This window comes from Canis lupus, chromosome 27, assembly GCF_011100685.1.
Source record: "Canis lupus familiaris isolate Mischka breed German Shepherd chromosome 27, alternate assembly UU_Cfam_GSD_1.0, whole genome shotgun sequence".
NCBI classification, from domain to species: domain Eukaryota; kingdom Metazoa; phylum Chordata; class Mammalia; order Carnivora; family Canidae; genus Canis; species Canis lupus.
Window position 1 is genome coordinate 14,801,706 of NC_049248.1, and position 24,500 is coordinate 14,826,205.

At 39.8% G+C, this 24,500-nt stretch overlaps 1 long non-coding RNA gene across 1 annotated transcript; it reads left to right on the top strand.

Moving 5' to 3' along the window:
- The first annotated feature begins 302 nt into the window (after window positions 1-302).
- Window positions 303-12,919, top strand: LOC111092826. The gene is made up of 2 exons (XR_005379638.1): window positions 303-415; window positions 12,617-12,919. It is a non-coding gene; the product is annotated as an uncharacterized LOC111092826 (long non-coding RNA).
- The last annotated feature ends 11,581 nt before the right edge of the window (window positions 12,920-24,500 follow it).

Consider the following 24,500-nt stretch of genomic DNA (forward strand, 5'->3'; position numbering starts at 1 on the left):
TGTCCATTAAAAATTCTAGAGAGAGTTAAAAGATAATTCACAAAAAGGGAAGTTATGTTCACAACACATTTTGATCTTCCATACTCACACAAATTCCACAAATCAATAATAAGTAGAAGACCACTTAAAAGAAAAATGATCGAGGGAGACTTAAATAGTTCTTTACACAAGAGGAAGTCCAAGTGGCCTGTTGTATGTTGAATCATGTCTCCCCAAAATTCACACGTTGAAGTACAAACCTTTATTACTTCAGAATGCTACTTTATTGGGAAATAAGGTTGTTGCATATGTAATTAGTTAAGAGGAGATCCTACTGTAGTAGGGTGGGAAATGTGGAGACAGAGACACACAAGGAGAATATGATGTGAACATCAAGGCAGATGGTGTGTGATTCATCCTCATGAAGGAATGTAAGGTAAGGAATGCCAAAGATTTGCCAGCAAACCACTAGAAGAAGAGAGATAGTCATGGAACAGATTCTCTTTCAGGACTCTCAGAAAGAATCAACCCTGTTGATCCTTGATCTCAGACTTCTAGCCTCCAGAACCATCAGACAATAAATTTCTCCTTAACCTATTAAGGTTGTGGAACTTTACTGGAGTAACCCTAGCAAACAAATATGTGCTCAAAAAACCTAGGAAAATGTGATGGAATTAACAATTACGAAAATTAAAATAATGCTGATCTATTTCTATGAATCGACTAGACTGGCAATAACACAACAGTGCCAGTTGACATTAAGAATATAGATCAATAGGACTATCTTACAATATTGCTGACAACCGCTTTTAAAACAGTTTGGGGGATCCCTGGGTGGCGCAGCGGTTTGGCGCCTGCCTTTGGCCCAGGGCGCGATCCTGGAGACCCGGGATCGAATCCCACGTCGGGCTCCCGGTGCATGGAGGCTGCTTCTCCCTCTGCCTGTGTCTCTGCCTCTCTCTCTCTATCTGTGTGTGACTATCATAAATAAATAAAAATTTATAAAAAATAAAATAAAAAATAAACAGTTTGGGACAATGATTTGATATCATCTAATAAAATTAAATGTACATAACTCCTTAACCTGGCAATTCCACTGTATATACCAAAGTGGTTAATCAGTGCGTATAATGATTTCCATGTACCAGGATACACACATAAAAATGAGTAACAAGGAAAATGAGAAACAAGCCAGATATAGATAAGGACAGAAAAATAAATAAACACATCAGGGTATATTCATACAATGGAACACCTTGCAACAATGAAAAGAAATGAACTACATTTTTTTTAGCCTTATACAAGAACATGAATGACTATTCCAGACAAAATGTTAAAAATCAGATAGATATGGTCACCCAGATAGTTGCTTCATAATCACTTATTATACTGAATATGTGTATTGTGTATTTTTCTAATTCTATTACACACATTAAAAATCTGGGTTTTTTCCATTTCGGGGGGAGTTCCACTGAATGGCTTCAGTATTTAGGCAGGAAGGAGTCACTTGCCCTCCCCTAATTGCACAGCCTGAGAACATATAAATACAATGACAGTAGCAATGAGATTCCGTGTGAGGAGAAAGAAGAAAACTGGTATCTGGTAAGGAGTAAGAAGTGTCTGCTGCACATGTGCTATTCGTCATTTGAAATACTTGAGTGCAATTGTAATTTTAAAGGTTGTAATTTTTTTGTAAAACAATGTGCAGAAATGAAAGTCAACTATTCCATCTGGGGATCCATCAAAAAATGGAGGTCTGTCCCCTAACTTGAAGGAGAGATTTGCTACATCGAAGTTACTGAGAATCAATATATCAGTCATTAATTCATTTCTAAAGGATTTTCAGGAGAAAGTTTGCATACTTTAGAACTAATCCCTATGTGAGACAGATGTAGACTATCCCACTTTGTGGGTTTAGCTCTTCACCCAACTTGGCATACTGCTTGCTCTGAAGGATGGGAGCCCCTGAAGTATTTCCTGGCTCTGCTGAAATCCTGCGGATAGAAACAGGCTTATGTTTTTCAAGACTTGTCATTGGATTTTCATCCCTTGCCACTCTTCCTCTAAATTCCAGTGGTTTTTTTTGGTATTCACCTTCAGTGGGTCATCTGAGACAATACTTAGCCACAATCCTCTTCTCCCTAATATCATTCTGCCTAAGGGTGACCTCCTGTGAGTGGAGAGAGACGTAAGTAGAAGTCTGCTGGGTGGGGAATCCTTGGAGCACTTTTGTTTTCTTGAAACATAGGGACCCTCTCCTTGTATGGAGTGCAGTTGAGATGCTGGCAGGTGTTGCCTTCCACTCTGAACCGTAAGCATGAGGACAAATGCAAACATACCATGGACTGCTGCATGAGCCTGGGACCATCTATCTCTGGGCTCCTGACATAACACACTGTCAATTGCAGAGGCTGAATCCCTAAGACAAAGGATTTCCAGAAGTATTAGGACCCCCCCAATTATTCCACACTCTGTCTATAAGGAGATAAACAGAAACCATTTTTGTAGGGTTCCATATAGAACCCTATGTCCTACAACTCACTGAGCAACAGTTATTTGAAATTCGAGTTAAAATCAGTAATACACCTAAATAAAAAGCAATTTTGAAATTAACTCTTACTGAACTCTAAAATCCTAGTAAGTTACATATTTTCTTAAAAAGCAGGTGAAAGCTAAACCTAAACAAAAATGCTAGCTGTGAAGAGGCCTTCCAGTGCCAAAGAAGTAACCCTGGTTTGGTAGCAAGCGTTTCTAAAATTCATTCCCGACTTTTTTTTTTTTTTAAATCTTCAAGAATCTGCTTCACATCTTAGTCTTGGTTGTCTCGTCTGTTAACTTAGTTAGCAATACCTTCCTTAAAAGACTCTTGGTGTACATGGAAGAACGGCAATTTCAGTCCCCACATGTGGACCCTTATTCAAAAAAAAGTAGCCGTCACTGAAGTCTATAAAATAAGACTGGCTAGTCTTATTATCTCTTATCTCTAAGACCTTATCTCTAAGGTCACTAGTTTTGTGATCTTGGGGTCACAAATTCTTTTCTAAAGTAAGTGGATTGAATGAAATGACTCCCTACATTCTACAACTCACAAGACAAAGGTTTCCTCATAAACGGCATCAAATGCAGTGGAACTCCAAAGAAAGAAGAAGATCTTGGGTTCTTCTCTCTGCTCTGCTCTTGCCCAGCTTCTTGACCTTGGACAAGTCAACAGAAAAACCTCAGAATTCCTTCTGTGTAAAACTAGAGAACTGAGCCTGTCAGTATCTGGTACTTTTGGTGTCAGATAAAACTCTCTGACACTTCTGGTTATGGTGGGCAAATAGACAACTTGGAAGTGAAAGAAATGAGTCATAACTTAGAGGAATTCATTTGGCTGTCCTCATATTCCATGACCAATTGCTGAGACTTGATGTCTGGCACAAGTTTCATCAAAGGCTCAAACTTACATATCTTAACTCCAGTGTCTAGTGTTGGGAACTCTACTGGAGATGGAGGTGCTTGCTTTTTCTCTCCAAGAAACAAAGGTACCAAGTTGGTATCAATGGAAAGTGGGGAATTGAGGCACATAAATTATGAAAGCAAAAAGGGTTTAATCCCAATCCCAGCGTAAGGAAGAGGTTCTCAATTCCATCAGGACATACTAGACCTCATGAGGATATTGCATAATACTTACAGAGAAGGCTTATAAATATGAGGACCCAAAAATCCCATTTCAATTTAAGGGACCAGCTACTTAGGGCAAAGGATGAGGTGGGAATCATATAAATTTAAGTAACTAGTTATTTTCAAAGGAAAAATGATTTTTTTATTTTTATTTTTAAAAGATTTTATTTATTTATTCATGAAAGACAGACAGAGAGAGAGAGAGAGAGAGAGGCAGAGCATGGGCAGAGGGAAAAGCAGACTTCTAGCAGAGAGCCTGATGCAGGACTTGATCCCAGGACCCCAGGATCATGACCTGAGGCAAAGGCAGATGCTCAACCACTGACCCAGCCAGGTGCCCTGAAAAAATAGTTTTAGAAAGCTCTTGCTCACATGAAAGCCCGAACTGTGACCATGCAAAGGAGCCCACAACAACTTTACTTGGCTTGCTCCAGATAGGAGGGAATCATTATGATGCTGTGTGTGTGGTCCGGGTCTCAAGCTATTTTGACATGCTTAGAATTTGATCTATGATGTTTGTAAGTCTGATTTATTTGATTTACAAGTTCAGTGATTAGCAAGATGTTGCTAGATCTATATTTGGGTATTTAAAATAAAACCTGTTTGTGTCTTAGGAGATGAAATATTTGAGTTAATCCAGATATATTAAAATTGCCATTGTAGTTTAGCATACCCAAGGCAATTTGATTAAATATATAATGATGTTAGATGTTTTAAAAATAGTTTTATCTGATATTTAAATTCAAAATAGCATTTTCCCTAAACTACTCTATGTTAAAAATAAATCTATAAAGTTAATTGAAAGTCTTAAGAAAATTTAATTTTCAAATGGTAACTTGAACCAAAGAAATATTGATTAAAGCCCAAGTATTAGATAGAACTTCTATTCTTGTACTATTCCCCACCTGTGTTACTCCCTTCGGTAATTTCCTTCCTCTAGCTCAGGCTAACTGGGATAAAGTCCCAAGGAATAGGAAATTAATGCCATTCTAAATGGGTAGGCGTCAATCGGAAAAGTATGCCAATGCCTGCATTTGTAGTGTCACCTAGTGTTAAGGATGGGTAATAACATTTTGAGAAGTGAAGCAAGGATGGAGGCATGAGACCCCATTTAATGACGCTATTGTCTATCTTAAATATTAAGGTAGGAAACTTATGGAAATCATGGCATCTAAAGCCCTTCCCCTTTTACCTTTATGTTTTATGAAATTTTATTTTCCTTGTGTATGTTCCCATAGTACATTCTTTTCAAATTACAGAGCATAGTTCTTGGCTTTGGAGTTAAAACTTCTGCCTTCATAGATCTTGTGTTCTAGTGGAATTTTTATTTCTGTCACACTATTTATCACAGGCGGTGGTTCATATCAAAATTACTTATGTATGTCTGCCTCACCTACTATCTGTGAGCTTTGTTTCCTCTAAAGTGCTTCCTTACCAAAAGACTGCATAGAGTCAGTGTTCAAAATGTGTGTAGAGTTAAATAGAAGTGCAAAAAAGAATGTTGAGCACAATTTATAAATCAACAATTTTTGTAGCTTGAATAAGATGATTTTCTCCTTGGATCTTTGATCAACAATGATTCTGTTTGTCTATTCTATGCTGGAAGCCACCCTGCTGTGTACTCTGACTAGAATAAGAAATAAGGTAATGGAATTTCCCTTCTTTTGCATGAGAATGATTATATACTTATAAAAGAGAATTTTTAAAGTCTATTATTTTTTTTTAAATTTGTTGTTAACTTTTCTATTTTATCCTTTTCCTTAACTTGTCAAATGTTATGTCAGATGAGAAAAAATATTCAGGCACTATGTTTTTAAAATATCATTTTCCACAAACATTATATTGTGTATTTTATAAACGTAATTTAAGAATTTTGATCTTGGGGCACCTAGGTGGCTCAGTGGTTGAGCTTCTACCTTTGGCTCAGAATGTGATTCTGGGGTCCTGGGATCAAACCAGCATCGGGCTCCCCTCAGGAAGCCTTCTTCTCCCTCTGCCTATGTCTCTGCCTCTCTCATGAATAAATAAAATCTTTTAAAAAAATCTTGATCTTGTGTATAATTAACTAAGACAAATTATATTTTCTAAAAAGATAATTAACATTGGGTGAGCTGGGGTACATCTAAAGAGGCAATAGAATCTTTTACTAGATCTCCAGAGGCCTGCCATCGTATCTGCCATTTTAAGGAATGTCACCTACTAATCTTAAAAATACGAAAACAGGGATCCCTGGGTGGCGCAGCGGTTTAGCGCCTGCATTTGGCCCAGGGCGTGATCCTGGAGACCCGGGATCGGATCCCACGTCGGGCTCCCAGTGCATGGAGCCTGCTTCTCTCTCTGCCTGTTTCTCTGTCTCTCTCTATCTCTCTGTGTGACTATCATAAATAAATAAGAAAAAATTTTAAAAAAATACGAAAACAAAAAAATCCCAACTACATTCAGAATGAAGAAGCTGGTCTGTATAATTTTCACATATTTGAAGCTCATGAAAATATAAAATGTAAAAACACATTATGGCATTTTGGTTCCCAAATTAATGTCTGCATCCTAACTCCTGGAATCTGTGAATATAGCATATTACATGGCAAAGGGGAATTAAGGTGGCTCATCAATTGACCATAAAATAGGAAGATTATCCTGGATTATCCAGGTGGACTTAATGTAATCGCATTGTCCTTAAAAATGGAAGAGAGAATTAGAAGAGAAAACCAGAGAGATGTTAACATGAGCAGGACTCAGCCTAGCTTTGCCAGCTTTGAAGAAGGAGGAAGGAGACCAGGAGTCCAGGAGTCCAGGAGTGAGGTCAGCTTCTAAACAGTGGAAAAGGCAAGAAAACAGATTATCCCCAAGAGTTCTCAGAAAGGAACATAGTAGCCCTGCAGACACCTTGATTTGAGTCCAGTGAGACCTATGCCAGCCTTCTAATCTGGAAAATGGTAAGATAATCAATCATATTGTTTTATGCCACCGAGTTTGTGGTAAATTGCTACAGCAGCAAAACAAAACTAATACATACCTAAATCCTCACCTAGGATATAAACTTTGCTATACGAATATTCCATTAGATGTTAATTTCATGTATGCTGGTATTAGAGCTAGATTTTAATAGTGGAGCAAAGAGTAAACAGTCCAGCATATATGTGTTTTCACTCTCCTACTTCTGCAAGTTCTGCTTTTTTCAAAGGGCCTCATTACTAAAAGGCTTTTCATGGAGTCAGTGTTAAAAAAATGCACATTGACTTAATTATTTTATGTTATATTAATGGCTAAACTATAAATATATTAATGATATATATAGTGATGTTCTGAAATAGTCTGCTCCTAATAATTCAGAAATGAGTAAAAATATAATGAGGCAGAGAGAAAATCTCAGTTAATTCCTCAGTAATTTGACTTTTTTCCTTTGCTCTCTGAGTGATACTGAATTTCTTCAGGTTTCTTATGCCATCTTCATCTGGTCTGTGTTGTGATGCCATTTTCTTGTATCAGAACCTTTGTCACACTTTGTAAAAGGCTCTCAGTATATAAAATTTTAATTGCTTCAAGACTTCATCATTAAGAGTTTGCTAAGGCTTTGCTTCCTCCAAGAGACTCCAGGAAGTGCTGACCTCTTGCTTTGCCTATTGTCTTAGAAAGTTTGCTTTCAGCTCTCTCAATGCTTCAGCTCTCTGACGCATTCTGATCTCTGTATTTGCCACATGTGTCCACCTGCACTCACTATGCAGTTGGAAAAGCCAAGTTAAGTCCTTCAATATAATGTCAGGTCAGAAGCATAATCTCTAGACTTCTGTTTTCATGTGACCTGGAACTCTTTGATGTCACTGCAAGTGTGCAGGGTCTTATAACTTATATACAAAACCTTTTCCTCTACTTCACCATTTAAAAGACTTGTCTAGGGTATGGGTAACAAATAAGATTCATTGCATTCATCAATATCACTGTATGTGTTATGGCTGATGAAGAAAGGATTTTCAGATTTGTCAATGACTCTGCATTCAAAGAAGTAGGATATTAGCCTTTTCCATACTGTTCACCAACTCCTGAGTAGGAAAAGTTATCGAGATCTAGCTGTCTTTTAGGAGCTCTCACTTCGCTGGCAGGAGGAAGAATGATGGTAGTCATAACAGTCTATGTCCCTCTAAAATTGTCCCATAGGCTTGTCTAAACTGAGATTAATATAAATAACTATCCCTCCTCTACATCTTTATTATCTTTTGGGTAGCAAGCATGTCCTTTGCTTTAGAAGAGTGACCCCAAAGATAACACTTTTGAAAAAGTAGGGCACTTTGGTGCTACTCAAATCCTATTTTAGATGTAAACATTTTTATTTGAATATATGTTGAATTCCCAACAAATGGCAAGCACTCTGTGGGTCACTGGGGCATACAAAGATGAATTAGACAAGTTCCTCAATGTGTTTCCAGTCTCTTCCGGGAAGCAAACATGTACCTAGATAAAATCTCAATAAATTCAGTCAGTGCTACCATAGAAGTATGTGTTAAGAGTCTCTTTTCTCATATGCTTTTTGTCTGCATTGTAGCAAGATGACTACCAATAGAGTATTCCTTTTAGTACACCAGGCAAAATTCTGGGATTCTTTCTATTCTGATGGCCCTAGGTTAGCATAGTGCTTCATCCCTCAACCAATCACTGTATCCAGGGAATATAAGGCCCTTATTGGTGAGTCTGGTTCACATCTCCCTGTGGTCAGGGGTAGAGTCAGCTCCATCATAAATGCCACGTGGACTTAGAGAAATATCACTGGAAAGATATGCTGAGTGAATGTTATTGTCATCCATTTTCCTCTGAGGAGAGGAACACCCCCAACACCATCACAATTCAATGAGGAGAATTACTGTAGAGAAGGGGGATAATTAAGTCTCCAACTGCAAAAATTTCAGGCTTGTTTCTTTTAACACGAGCGTGGACCTTAGTGAGAGAGCTCTTGGGATAAATTGGCACATCACCCCTCAGTTACGGGTGAACAAAGAATGATGCCTCTATCTTGCCTAGAGAAGTCTGAAGGCAGGACATCAGTGGACACTTTGTGAAGACAGGAAATACAAGAGGGGTGGTAGATGGTCAAACTGCCCTTCAACCATTTGTCAAGACAAGAAGGTCGTATTTTCCCATGGACCAATGAGATATCTTGGAGGATAAAGAGGATCCCAGTCAAAAGAGCATCCTGCTTCAATGAGACAATACCAAAGAGAGGCAGAGAGCATCCTGCTGCAGCCTAGGACCTACAGAGTGTGCATCACCTCAGTGAGATTCCTTAGGGACTGTGTACTTGGAATTGTGTATGAGGGGCACAGAGTCTTCAAAACATTCATCAAAGCAACTCTTAGATATTTGAGACACAGAGGGCGTCAATAGTTGAAGACATTAGTTGCCTTTTTCTGGAAACACCACTCACTCTCCCTTCTACTCAGAGAAGCCAGAAGCAAAAGGGAAAGTGAAGGAGGAATAAAAGAGCCAAATAATGAAGGTGTACTTTACAGTTTGGTTCATTCATTAAGCCATTACTTGTAGGCATTATGGTTTCTTTACACCATTGCTGGATTTACAAATTTGTATAAATGATATATTCATCATTAGATACCCACCAGGAAAAAAAAAGTTTCATTTCTCTGAAAAACTGAAAAAAAGAGGCCTAAGAAGAGAGCTAATAATTATGACTATGTACACATATCTTCTGTGTTCTTTTTAATGCTCACAGTAATCCTAAGTCATGTCATTATTTTACAGCTGAGGAAGCAGAAGATTCAAGATGGTGAGCAACTCGGCCCAAGTCAAAGCAATAGTAAATGGCAGAGGAAGAGTTCAAGTAATAATCCTATTTTGACTAAAAGGTCCTTTCATGTCTATACTCCATCCTGTGCAAGTCAGAGCAGTTGTAAGACAGGCCCCACCTAAATCTGAACATTTAGCCCGAAGCTTGGAGCACACATGTTGGTTCTTCAAACCTTACTCTGCCTGGAATCACCACACAGCCTTGACCTAGGTCAAAATAAACTAAAACTGAAAGGCGTGTTGTGTAGTCTGGTTTCTAATCCAAACAGTTGAAGAGCAGGGAATGTGCTTGCTTACGGAGCCATAAATCAATGAACTTCATAACAGTTATCCTTTAATGTGGAAGCAGTGGATTTCTTTCATATTAAAGGGGTTAAAACATCCCTTTTAAAGTTAAATTAATGCATTCAAATTCCATCTTTATTTCTGGGGAATGTGTACTTTCACCTATATATACATTTTCCTCTTCTCTTTAATCCATTTAAATAGCTCTTTTTTGATATTTAAAAAAAAAATGACTTCAATCCTCTTTTATTTCCTTCCTGACAGAAAAGTGTTATTTTCTAGGAGATCGGAGTTATACTTCACCTTCTATTCCAAACATTCTAATTTCCCCTGATATTCCACTAGAATACTTAAATAATATCTTCTGGCTTCTATTTCAACTAGTTTAATTTTTTTGTTAATTTTGTCAATTATTTATTCCATATTTAATAAGAATTATAGAACATGGGGGGGGAAGAGCTTAGAAATTTTCTAGACTTTCTCATTTACTAGATGAATAAACAGGAAAATTAACTGCCATGTCCCATATTATGTAGCTGATAAGTGATACTGCTTGGAATATTGTGTTAAGAATGATTCTGAAGTCATCTGTAGACATTACTGAAGAGGGTGCCATGACTTGTTAAAATACCTGCCATGACTGTGGTACAGGGTGTGACTACCATATCCTCACTACACCATGTTGTTTTCTAAGGCAATGCTTCCCCAAACTTTAATGTACATGCAGATGATAAAATGTATAGTCTGATTCAGTAGGCTTGAGCTGGGTCTCAAGCGTATGCTTTAAGTTGACACCAGTGGTCAGTGAACTCCAGCTGGCAGGCTAAATCCAGCCCACCCCCTGTTATTGTAAATAACATTTTACTGGAACACAATCCACACCCATTTGTTTACATATGATCTATGGCTGTTTTCAAGCTGCAGCAGCAGAGTGGAATAGCTATAGTAGAGACTTTATGGCCTGTAAAGCCTAAAATATTTACTATCTGACAGAAAATTGCCAGTCTCTGTCCCGGAGCATGGGTTGTCTATCTTGGTTGCATGTTACAATCATTGGGAACTTTAAAAAATCTGGATGTCTATGCCATATTCCAGGCCAATTAATTCAGAATCTCAGGGGGGTAGGACCAGCCATCATTTTAAAAAACATATATATTTTTAACAATCTCTAGAAAGTTTATATCTACTATTCTAGAGCATGGGTTCGCAAATATTGGTGAGCAAAAGAATCACCTGACCTGATTTTTCAAAATGCAGCATCCAGGGCTACATTCCAAGTTCTGATCCCAGAGGGCTGGCTCCTGGGACCCAGGAATCCATCTACACAAGAACACCAATATGCTTGACACAGAGGCCCCAGGGCCTCACTTCAGAAGTAACAAAATATACTCTTTCTAATGCCATAAACACTTTTTTTTTCTTGAAAGTTTTACATCAACTCAGGTGTTTACAGAATTATGATTCACAAGAGTGAGTCATTATTATAAAGTACATCCAGTACCAGCAATTAGACTTCTTACCAAGAAAAACGATCCTGCATACAAAATATGTTTCGCTGGTGTTCTGATTTTGCCTAACTTCTGAATGTTTTTACTGCTATAAATTATAAAAGAAGAAGACAACAATTTTCCCCCAAACAATTGTCTCTAATTGCGTTTAAGACTTTCTTTTTAAAAGCATGGAAAAGACACATGAAAAACTGCTACTAAATCATTTGAAACACCTGGGAAGATTTTGATTCCTTTGACCAGGTATAAGGTCGTTTTTAAAATTAGCAGGATTGGGGTACTTGGGTGGCTCAGTTGGTTAAGCATCTGCCTTTGGCTCAGGTCCTGATCCCAGGATCCTAGTATCCAGCCCCATGTCTGGCTCCCTGCTCAGTGGGGAGTCTGCTTGTCTCTCTCTCTCTCTCTCAATCTCTCTCTTTCTCTTTGTTCTTCCCCCATCTCATGCTGTCTCTTCAAATACGTAAAATCTTAAAAAAAGAATTTAGCAGAGGTCCCTGGGTGCCTCAGTCAGTTAAACATCTGCCTTCGGCTTGGCTCATGAGCCTGGGGTCCTGCGATCAAGCTCCACATCAGGCTCCCTGCTTAGTGGGGAGTCTGCTTCTCTCTCTCCCTCTGCTGCTCCCTCTGCTGCTTGTGCTCCCGATCTCTGATAAATAAATAAATAAATAAATAAATAAATAAATAAATAAACAAACAAACAAACAAAGAAACTTTTTAAAAAATAGGATAAATAGCTCATTTTCATTTCCAGTTTCTAGGGTATCAGTGTAAGTGACCCAAATCTCTAATTAAATGATGATAAATATATGCCCGACCCACTGTATTTGCTGGAACCTGGTTACTTATACTTTGCCTCCTGGCAGGGATGTTTTATCAGCAGGTCCCTCTTCACTTTCTCCATGTGCATGGCAGTGGCTTGCAGGGAGAAGTTCTTCCTATTTAGGGGCAGAGCTGGAACAAACAAGGAGATTAAAACAGCAGGAAGATTCCTACTAAGCCTGGCTTTCCCATCTGCTGAGATCCAGGAGTGTGGTCCCATCTGGCTCTTCTGCACCCTACCATCTTATCACTTAATCTTTTGTTTACTTTCAAGTCTACTAGAGGTATTAGGATCCTGCCTAATATTTGTGTGTTTGGAAATATGTTCAAATGAGAGTGCAACCAGACCCTGAGGTAGGGGAGAGAGTGAAGGAAAACACATATGAGATAATGATTGCCTGCTTTTGTTTCCTAAGATTCAGAGAAACCAACTACCTCATGTGTTTCTGGGGAAATAAAAGGCCTACCATATACCTTCTAGCTGTAAAATTTACTATGTAGATTGAGGATCTCGCCTTCCATGGAAGAAATATAGATTTGGAAAGAGTAAAATCTTTTTTTTTTCCCAGAAAAGATGCTGGACATCAAAGGACAGAGCTGGAAGGAAACAGACCCGTTTACCCTGCACAGTGGTGAAGAAGAAGGATTCTAAAGGCCACGTGTGAAATTTTTCCACACTCAAAGAGTTTTAGTTTAGAACAAACGCCATGTCTCTGTTGGCCACAAGATGGCAGGATTTCAGCACATTCCTGCCAGCTGGCCAGCATCCTCTCCCTATCGGGGTTAATGGATGCTGGTAATTTTGGCTTGACTAGATCCTCTCAAGAGATTTCACACTCTCATAAATGAAATATACAAATATGGTTCAACGACTTATGTTTTATAGCTTTAAAATGTCAAGAGTCAGCTCTTCACGTAATATAGTTGGCATCCACAAATGGAAAGCTATGGAAAAGGCTCTAGTTTTATTTATTCATGGTTTCCCCACTCTTTTGTTGGATTAGGTTTGGGAACTACCTGGATGCTGTGCTCCTTCGCTAAGGCTTTCTCAGAAGGAGGAAGGAATGCTGCCAGTGTGGACATGCAGCTTTTGCAGCAACCAGGGGATCACATGGGGAGAACAGAATGGGAGGAGGCAAGCTTGGGTGGTAGAAACAAAGGCTGCGCTAGAGGGCCGTGTTTGCCCTACCTGGCAGGGTGGACAAAGTAGAGGGTCCGGCTGGGCACAAAAACATGAGCTCTGCTACAGATCTGCCACATAAATCCACTCATTTACCCGTACTGTCCAACCTCAAAACATTTGATTTTGAGGCAGTGTGAAATTTGCTAGGAATGGAAGGATTAACAAGGCATGGTACTACCCTCTGAGAGCTAGTCTATTGGACTATATGTAGAGATACTGAGAAAAGGAAAACCTCCCGGTAAAAACAAACAAACAAACAAACAAACAAACAAACAAACGACAGAACAATTGGGAAAATTGCAAGTGGGTAGAGAATAAAGAGGATAGCAGCCAGAGGTTAACAAAAAAAAGGGGGGGGGGGTCTGTAGGAGAGGCTAGAGGACTAGAAAGCATGTCATGCTGGGGATTTGGGGATTTAGCATGGGTAAACTGATGGAGGGCTCCCTGTAAAGAGAAGGGCACTGGAGCTGGAACAAGAAACCAACAACATGATAACAATAACAACACAACACTTGGTGTCCACAGTGGCCCAGGGCTGGCTAGCTGTGTGATCTTTAGCAATCAGTCAAATCTCTCTGCGCCCCCTTTCTTTTTTTTTTTTTTTTTTCTTTTATTATTATTATTTTTTTATTGGTGTTCAATTTACCAACATACAGAATAACCCCCAGTGCCCGTCACCCAATCACTCACACCCCCCGCCCTCCTCCCCTTCCACCACCCCTAGTTCGTTTCCCAGAGTTAGCAGTCTTTACGTTCTGTCTCCCTTTCTGATATTTCCGACACATTTCTTCTCCCTTCCCTTATATTCCCTTTAACTATTATTTATATTCCCCAAATGAATGAGAACATATAATGTTTGTCCTTCTCCGACTGACTTACTTCACTCAGCATAATACCCTCCAGTTCCATCCACGTTGAAGCAAATGGTGGGTATTTGTCATTTCTAATAGCTGAGTAATATTCCATTGTATACAGAAACCACATCTTCTTTATCCATTCATCTTTCAATGGACACCGAGGCTCCTTCCACAGTTTGGCTATTGTGGACATTGCTGCTAGAAACATCGGGGTGCAGGTGTCCCGGCGTTTCATTGCATCTGTATCTTTGGGGTAAATCCCCAGCAGTGCAATTGCTGGGTCGTAGGGCAGGTATATTTTTAACTGTTTGAGGAACCTCCACACAGTTTTCCAGAGTGGCTGCACGAGTTCACATTCCCACCAACAGTGTAAGAGGGTTCCCTTTTCTCCGCATCTTCTCCAACATTTGTTGTTTCCTGCCTTGTTAATTTGCCCCATTCTCACTGGTGTGAGGTGGTATCTCATTGTGGTTTTGATTTGTATTTCCCTGATGGCAAGTGATGCAGAGCATTTTCTCATGTGCCTGTTGGCCATGTCTATGTCTTCCTCTGTGAGATTTCTGTTCATGTCTTTTGCCCATTTCATGATTGGATTGTTTGTTTCTTTGGTGTTGAGTTTAATAAGTTCTTTATAGATCTTGGAAATTAGCCCTTCATCTGATACGTCATTTGCAAATATCTTCTCCCATTCTGTAGGTTGTCTTTGAGTTTTGTTGACTGTATCCTTTGCTGTGCAAAAGCTTCTTATCTTGATGAAGTCCCAATAGTTCATTTTTGCTTTTGTTTCTTTTGCCTTCGTGGATGTATCTTGCAAGAAGTTACTGTGGCCGAGTTCAAAAAGGGTGCTATTCAACATGGTACTGGAAGTCCTAGCCTCAGCAATCAGGCAACAAAAAGACATTAAAGGCATTCAAATTGGCAAAGAAGAAGTCAAACTTTCCCTCTTTGCCGATGACATGATACTCTACATAGAAAACCCAAAAGTCTCCACCCCAAGATTGCTAGAACTCATACAGCAATTTGGTAGCGTGGCAGGATACAAAATCAATGCCCAGAAATCAGTGGCATTTCTATACACTAACAATGAGACTGAAGAAAGAGAAATTAAGGAGTCAATCCCATTTACAATTGCACCCAAAAGCATAAGATACCTAGGAATAAACCTAACCAAAGATGTAAAGGATCTATACCCTCAAAACTATAGAACACTTCTGAAAGAAATTGAGGAAGACAAAGAGATGGAAAAATATTCCATGCTCATGGATTGGCAGAATTAATATAGTGAAAATGTCAATGTTACCCAGGGCAATATACACGTTTAATGCAATCCCTATCAAAATACCATGGACTTTCTTCAGAGAGTTAGAACAAATTATTTTAAGATTTGTGTGGAATCAGAAAAGACCCCAAATAGCCAGGGGAATTTTAAAAAAGAAAACCATATCTGGGAGCATCACAATGCCAGATTTCAGGTTGTACTACAAAGCTGTGGTCATCAAGACAGTGTGGTACTGGCACAAAAACAGACACATAGATCAGTGGAACAGAATAGAGAACCCAGAAGTGGACCCTGAACTTTATGGGCAACTAATATTCGATAAAGGAGGAAAGACTATCCACTGGAAGTAAGACAGTCTCTTCAATAAATGGTGCTGGGAAAATTGGACATCCACATGCAGAAGAATGAAACTAGACCACTCTCTTGCACCATACACAAAGATAAACTCAAAATGGATGAAAGATCTAAATGTGAGACAAGATTCCATCAAAATCCTAGAGAAGAACACAGGCAACACCCTTTTTGAACTGGGCCCCCTTTCTCGTCTGCGAAATGGAGTCTGCAAAGACTAAACCTAGGAAGTAGGTAGGAACACTGAGGGTGAATTGTGAGTGTGCCTGGCTCAGAATTATTGACTTCAGGACTTCAGTGGCTTTGTTTCTCCATCAGATCTTTTACAAAACTCAGCAGGAGACACAAGGAGAGCAAGGGATGCCCATGCTAGGCACCCAGAGCACACATACACACCCCAAGCCCTTGGCTCCTCCTCTGCACTGGTAACTGCCGCATGGGTGACAGTGATGCCCAGCCATCCTGAGAAAGGCAGAGCGTTTCACTAATGCAGCAAAGGAAGCTACTGTTTAGTTTGCTGGTTTCACCAACACCAACATGAATACAGGCTTCTTGGGAGAGATGGGGACGAAGGGAGGCAGAGAGGGAGTGGGGACTGCTAACTCTCCTTCCCCCACAGTCTTATGCTCCTCTCCCATCAGTGAACACTTGGAGGTTTGGGCTGTGTCCTTCCAGCGTCGGGGATCTCACTGTGTGTGTAGTGTGTGTCCCCCCATAGGTACATCTCCCCATGCCTCTGGACATGCAATTCAGATGTTGGCTGTCTCCAAGGAAAGACCCTGTCTTCTCCCCTCTCTGACCTGGAAGCTGAATGTAGCCTTTGGCAATAGTTTACACAAAGCAAATTCACACTAGGAGGTATTGGGGATTTATTGATAGTTTCTTCTCCAGGGAGCCTTTAGGTTTTCTTCCACTACCACGCTACCACCAGTTGGGGGTTTGCTTCTTTTTGACCTTCCCGCCCACTTTCTCATCTCTACTGTACTACACCTCTGCTCCCATCCTCATGAACTTTGAACCCCAGCCTGAGGCACTTTCTTAAAGTACATGAGTCTTCTCAAAACCACTTTTCAACAAAGATGGTCTCTTCCTATAAAATGGTTCCTGTGCCAGTCATTATAAAGATTAATCATTTTCTCCATATTATAGTATCTATATGAATGCAGTCAAGTGCATACATAATTTTATATGTATTAATTTGTTTTTCTAGTATAAAATAGGATCATAGGGTCATACTATACATACTGCTTTGCGACTTTCAGCTACTCCTCAATTTTGTCTTGTTTATCTTTCCAAATCATTATAAATAAATCAACCTCATTCTTCTTAATTACTGCATAAAATTAATACTTCAGTATGAGCTGAGGTAGATTTCTTTGTGCTCTACTTCGTTAATGGCAAGATACAACATAATTCAGGGCTATGATGAAAATTCATCAGCCAAGCTATTAGAGGCCTCCGGTCGCTTAGAACAGCAAAGCTATACAAACAATATAAATTATATTAGCAATGTAAATAATACTAATAGTGAAAATTGCTAATACTTAATCAGCCTGTGTCTATGTACTAGGAACCATGGCTAGTCATTTGAAAGCATAGTAGGAGTAATCCACGATGAAGCAGGTTATCCCCAGTCTATAGATGATCATTCTGAGGCACAGGAAAGTAAGTAAACTGTTCAAGGTAACACAGCCAATAAGTGACATTGTCAAAATGCACCGAGTCTGGCTCTAGAGTCTATGTTGTTAACCACTAAACCACGGATCGTTATGTCCCACAGGAAATACCTTGTGCAGGCTTGCTTGCCAGGGACCCAAACTGGCTGTCATTGGCCAAATTCACTACACATTCCCACTCTGAGTGAGCTCCAGCTGATCCTGGTATGGAACATTCTGTGCTGCTCTGAATTAGACAGCCAAGCCAAAAGAAAAGTGACATCCAAGAACAGGGTGGTGCAAGGTCTGTAGCGCAAGGCATGGCATGGAGGGTAAAGAGGGGAAGAAAACAAGAAGACGAAGAAGCTAAGTGGAAGAGAATGAAAGAATGCAGTGGAATACCGCCAGGCACCTGGCCCAGCTGAGAGGGCCTCTGGAGTGAGCATGCCAAACCTCGGCAGCTCCAAGCCCTGCGCCCAGAATAGCTGCAGGGAGGCACACTGCCAGTGAGTCACTTATTACAGCCAGAGCGGGGAGCACTTAATCAGAGGCATCCGGTTTATGTTCATGGGATATTAGGTGGAAATATACGGTCAACTGCAATGAATTGGCATGCCCCGAAGTGGGCCAACCATTGCCGGAAGCCAGGTCTCTTGCAAGTTGAAACCTCATTTTTCTCTCCTCTGAGAGCCTGCCACACATCTAATTGATTCTGCACATTTTATCCCTATATAATAGACTCTCTAACAAAGAGGAAATATTTCTTTCTTGTGATGACTGAACAGAAATTCAAAGTAGAAGCTAGCAGGACCACATCCATGGAATACTCAAGCCAGGTACCCGTCAGACAAGGCCAGTCCCTGACATCTGGCAGTTGCAGCGCTGCTAATGTCATCCGTTGCCCTCAGGCCCAAGGGGGCTAGCAGACAAAACAGAGGCCAGTATGGAGGGGCTCAAGATGACCCTGAGAGTTGATGAGCTTCTTTTTCTGCTGGAACAGCCCACAAATGATGTAGCGCCATTGCTGCTAGTTGCTTCAAGATCTCAAGATGGATTGTAATCTATCAGGGATCTCAGTGTACCTCAGGTCTTTACTGTTGTTTTGAGTATTGTTTGCATCCTGAGATTTTGAGGCTGACGCTCTCAGTATCCCAGGTTCCCCTCACCAGGTTAGAGCACCTGTCTTCCCGTTTCTGTGACTGTCACTTTCCTCTCCAGAAGATTACCACCTTGCCAGCTGATGCCTCAGAAATTGTACTGTTCCCCCAAACAGAAGTGGGGTTATAACAGCTCAATCTCCTTGCCTTTGGGTAGGGCAACCCTTCTGTTGCATTTACACAACAAAATTCCTTGTAGGGTCAGATGGAAGCCAAGATTCTCCTAAAATCGCAATTGGCCTAGCTTCCTCTCCCTCCCTGCCTAGACTGTTTCCTTCCCTCCCCTCCAGATTTTTCCTGAAAGCATCCCCTCAGTAAATCACCTGTGTAAAAATCCCTGCCTCAGGCTCTCCTTCTAGGAACACAGCCTGAAACAGCCTGTAAAATATTTTGTCAACAAAAACCAGAAGTTATGCACATGGCACCATAAGCTACACAGTGCCATGTTTCTCAAACCCTCAGTGATTCACATACCACCTGGACTATTTTACCATATTTGCATATTACTTATGCAATTATTTGTCTAATGGTTTGTTTTATTTATTTAGTTAGTTAGTTATTTTAAAATATTTTATTTATTTATTCACGAGAGACACACAGAGAGAGGCAGAGACATAGGCAGAGGGAGAAGCAGGTTCCCTGTGGGGAAACCAATGCGGGACTCAATCCCAGCACCCCAGGATCATGCCCTGAGCTGAAGGTAGACACTCAACCACTAAGCCACCCACATGCCCCTTAATTGTTGTTTTTAAATAGTTTTCAGAGCTACAACTTAAAAAAAAAACTAACCTCACCCTTAAAAATACCTCTGAAACTGTAACTTTGAAGTGCTAATTAAAATTTTAATATATAGAAAAATGCATATATTTATCTAAATATCATTTCATCAACCATTATGCATCATTTGTAGTTGGACCACATCTTTAAAAACATGATAAAATGAAAAGTATGTTTCTGTTTGATTTATAATTGTTACTTGTTTATAGTACTACTCCAGAGCTGTGCTTATATAGGACGTGGAATAATTTATTATTGATTTTTAAAAATTCAATACTTTTTAATTTCCTCTTAACCCCTGATTTTGCCAGTCATCCTAAGAGAGGTGTTCACAATGTGGAATAAAAGAAGGGTCTGTTTTTAAGAAGCAGAAGTAATTAAAAAATCTTTTGGTATCTGCATTCTCTCTACAATGTCTGAATTTTTCTGACAACATGTTACTGTCACATAGAAACATCTCACTTAATGATTAAATTAAAGCTGACTTACAAGGAAAGGAGAGCGGCCAGGAACTTGGAACACTTATTGCCAGGAAGATTATCTGACATCATGAAGCTCAGATGCTTTTGTCAGAGGAGGAAGTGGCATTGGTGGCCACCTGCTCAAGTTACTGGTAGCACAGTGCAGACTCTTAATATCATTCACCTTTTCCTCTGAGCTGTAGAAATGCACTGAGAGCCATGGTTCCTCAAAACAGAAGCTGATGTCAAGGATACAATCTTCAGAGACATGCAGTATGGACCACTTTATCACAGGTGTGGGTAACCAAAGGCGTACAGAGAACAGGGCCAGAGATGATGGCTCTTTCTCCTGACTTCTCCCATCTTAACTGCATTGGCTTTGGGTTTGTGAATGGCTCCTCTTAGAAACACGGAGTATTTCCATATGGAAGGTGATAAACCAGTTGCTAACAAAATACATTGGGGTCAGGATTTTGGATCTCATCTCCAGCATAATGGTCTTTCTCCACTATTTATTCTTCACACTTTGCTTCTGGAACAATCTAGTACTGAGGAGATAGAAGCCTAAAGTCTACAACATCTTGAAAACAAGCTTTGTACACTTGTAAGGATTACCAAAGTCATACATCTTGAACCTGGTGGGACAAGTTTAAATTTAGAGACTGGGATGCCTGGGTGGCTCAGCGCTTGAGCGCCTGCCCTCAGCCCAGGGCGTGCGTGATCCTGAAATCCGGGGATCGAGTCCTGCACTGGGCTCCCTGCATGGAGCCTGCCTCTCTCTCTGCCTGTGTCTCTGCCTCTCTCTCTTTCTATGTCTCTCATGAATAAATAAATAAAATATTTTTAAAAACTTGGTCTAAACATGATACCAACAATTCACAGGCAAACAACAAAAATTGGCAGTTATTTCTATTCCTAGTTTGAGCTCTTTATCAAGTACACCAAGGACTAAAAACAATGAAGATGTAATCAGATATGATGAGAGGGAAGCCAAAATAATTCAGAATCATTCAGGCTATTTAAGTCTCACATTAGGTATGTTTTCTGCCTTGAAATGTTAGCTAATGAGAATGTGGAACAATCACAATTAGTAATATCTCTACAATCTAAGTATCCAGAAAATGCAGATAAACCTTTAGATTTTTTTTCCCACTGATGTTTCAAGCAACATGAAAGCCAATTTACTGATCTCTTCAGTGAGAACAAGTGACAATTAGTAATATGCTACCCAGAAGATATGTTGCCCAAAATAAACAGATCTCATCTGTTCCGTCAAGGGAAAGGTGAGATTTTTAACAGTGAAAACTTACCCGTGATGTAGGCCAGGTCTGAGGACCTGATGGGGTTCCTATAGGACCAGCCAAGAGTCCTTGGCTTCATGCAGGATGGAAATAAAATGTGAGCCAATGGGAGGTAAAAGCAGCATTTATTGAGGATATATATGTAGAGAGGTACAGATTGGGTGTCCTAGAGATTTGGAAAGGAAAAGAGAGAATCTCATCTTTGTTCAGGGTCTGGGGGTTTTTACTGAGAATGGTGGTCTGGTAGATACATCCCCTTAGGCATCCAGAAACCAGGCCTTGACACTGAGATGTCTAGTGCTGGTGGCCTAGAATATGCATATGATAGCTCCCTGTGGTCATTCTCATCTTGTTGTTTCTTAGATGTTATCTATTCTGGAGAAATCATTGCTTACATGGAGGACATATGCTAGTTGCATTATAAGGCATGTGTGGAGTGGGGTGGGGTTGCAGGTCCTAGTAAGAATAAGAAGCAGAAAAAGAAGGAAAAAGCAGATGTTTATACAGTCTTTTAGTTTCTCTACCTTATCTGCTCTTAAAAAGAACTCCTTGTCATGCAGAACACATTTTGAGAACTGCTACTTGCTAATGTTTGCATCACTATTTGATTTTGTTGCTGAAAATGATGTCGGTGTGTCATCCACGAAAACTCTCGTATCTGTGCATGTAAGAATATGATCATAGATTTATTTAAGCACTCCAAAATATTTCCAAATAGTTTTAATGGATTTTGAATCTTTTCTTAAAATATAAAAATGTAACATATTTCCACTTATTTTCAAGAACAATGATTGGCATCTTGGAAGACAGAAATATAATAGCTACATTTTAACAAAAAAAAACCTTTTGTGTAATTGATGGATAAAATAGAAAAAGCAATATCATGACATAATAAACACAGACAACCTTGCTACTTCATTCATTTGGATCTATATGTATATTCGAAGGTGTCTTTTTCAGAGATGACAGCACCATTCAAATCAAATTTTCAAAATAAAGTGAATTTAGGAATTTCCATTCTTGCCAAAGATTGAGTAATAGTAACCAAATTTGCTCTCTAACCTAATTTTTAAAAATAGATATAAAACAATGGTTTTTTAGAACGCAGGAATTTAGACATAAATGAACAGCTATTCAGGGGCACCTGGGTGGTTCAGTAGGTTAAGTGTCTGCCTTAGGGCTCAGGTCAGGATCTGGGCTTCCTAGGATGGAGCCTAAGTTGGGTTCCCTGCTCAGTGAGGAGTCTGCTTCATCCTCTGCCCCTCCTCCCACTCGTGCTCTCCCTCTTTCTTTCTCTCTCAAATAAATAAATAAAATCTTAAAAAAAAGAACAGTGAGGGATGCCTGGGTGACTCAGCAGTTGAGCGTCAGCCTTCAGCTCAAGGCATGATCCTAGGGCCCCTGGATCGAGTCCCATATCAGGCTCCTTGCATGGAGCCTGCTTCTCTCTCTGCCTATGTCTTTGCCTCTCTCTCTCTGTGTCTCTCATGAATAAATAAATAAAATCTTAAAAAGAAAGAACAGTGATTCATGACAAATGGGAAACAAACAGATAAGCTTATGATTGTCTCAGCTTGTGGCCTTAAGAGAGTTTCCTGGCAGCAGCTCAAGGAGGGTAAACCTCCATGTGGAGCCCAGTGAACTCACCAAGTTGAGGAAGCAAGCTAAGAGGCTGAGATAACCCAAAGGGCTAGTTTCCCTGACAGAGAACCAGAGAAGAGAGAGCTGCAAAGGGAGAGAATCCCAGAGATCTGGAAAGATACATCCTCAAGTGATCTGAACACTTATTAGAGCATGCATGTGAGGTCACTGCCCTCTTCCGGAAAGAACCACCTGAAGGTATTAAAAGGAACAACAGTCAATGCTCATAGAGTTGGAAAGAGTGCACAATGCTCCTAAAATTCTTGTAAATTCTTAAGTGATAAGAGTACCAGGAGCATCTTTGTTCTTATATAACTTCTAGGAGGCAGTAAGTCTGACCATTTAACTTGCTTGTTTGGCTAGTGCAGAAGACATGTTCTGAGAGAATAACGATGAATTATAACAGCCTTATTTAGGAAGTGATGCCAATCACAGCTGTGCTTAGAATGTGGTATCTTTATTAGAGAAAATCAGCATAATCTTTGGATCTTGGCATGCAGCTATTCTGGATATGGAAATGCCTTTCCTGTCCTCAAGGCTTCTATCCAAATAACCATTTGTTGGTTTAAAGAAACTGTTATTCACTGCTCCAATATCCTATCCAACATCACATCCAACTGGGATACCTTTATTGCCTAGGAAAGGCACCAATGGACTCCCATATTTCACTGGTGTTTCATCACCTAGAAGAATGATGCAGCAGCTAAGGACTCATTATGGCATCAGTTGGCATGTAGCTCCTTAGATGTTGGGATGCTGTCCTATTGGAATATAGTATGCGTCTTCAACCAACCATTGAACAACATATGGAACTCTTCCCACAATATTCATCAGGGATGTGACTTATGCATGGACTCAACAACCCAGCTGTCCCTTCTCCAAGACTGATTTGGCTCCTGTCCCACTGCTGAGTGCCCAACCTGCCAACCACATGAGATCAGTGCTCAGTCCCTCAAATGGCACCATAATCCACATGTATGTATGCATGTATATATATATATATATATATATATATATATATATATATATATATATTCTCTTTATGTCATTATCAACATATTCTCTATTCTCCGCAGGATGAGTTTTTTGTTATACTAAGGTGAGGCAGAAAGAAATGCCTTTTACTTCCTCTGGTGGAAAGGGTTACTTCTTTGTTGGAGATCAAGCTGAAAATGGATCCACTTCAGCTGTGTGGTTTTGTGTCTTGTCCTGTGTATTCTCATTATCTAGCTTTCTAGCTGCTGTAGTTCAGGAATTCTTTTACTTCACCTTCATTATATGGTAGCCATAAAAGTAACTTGGAAAGAGTAGCAGGCGGAAATATTTTAAGAAAAAAATAATGGATAAAGATCTAAAATTAAGACCACTCTTCGCATTAATTAAAGTTGTAGTGATTTCATTACTCAACTTAATTAAGAAATGCCCTTGCTAAGGCTCAGTACCACTTAGCCTTCTCTTGCAATAAATAACCATTTGCCATGTATTCACAGAACAGGTTATAGTAAGTATATGCCACATACAAGCACACATAGTAGGACATGCTTGACTACAGTAGTGGAAGTGATATACTCTGTGGAGTTCTGATGAATGCCACCTGGATTTTTAAATGATGGTTGAGAAGAGTCCTGGGGGAAAAAAAATCCTACCAACATTTTTTGTAGAAACTGAACTGGGGAGGGTCCATAGCCCAAGAGTATATTAGGGAGCTACAGGAAGGCTTTGTTGTAGGTTGCCAGCCTGCTCCCATCCATGGTGAAGGAAGGAAAGGCAGTTGGCTGACTACATCCACAG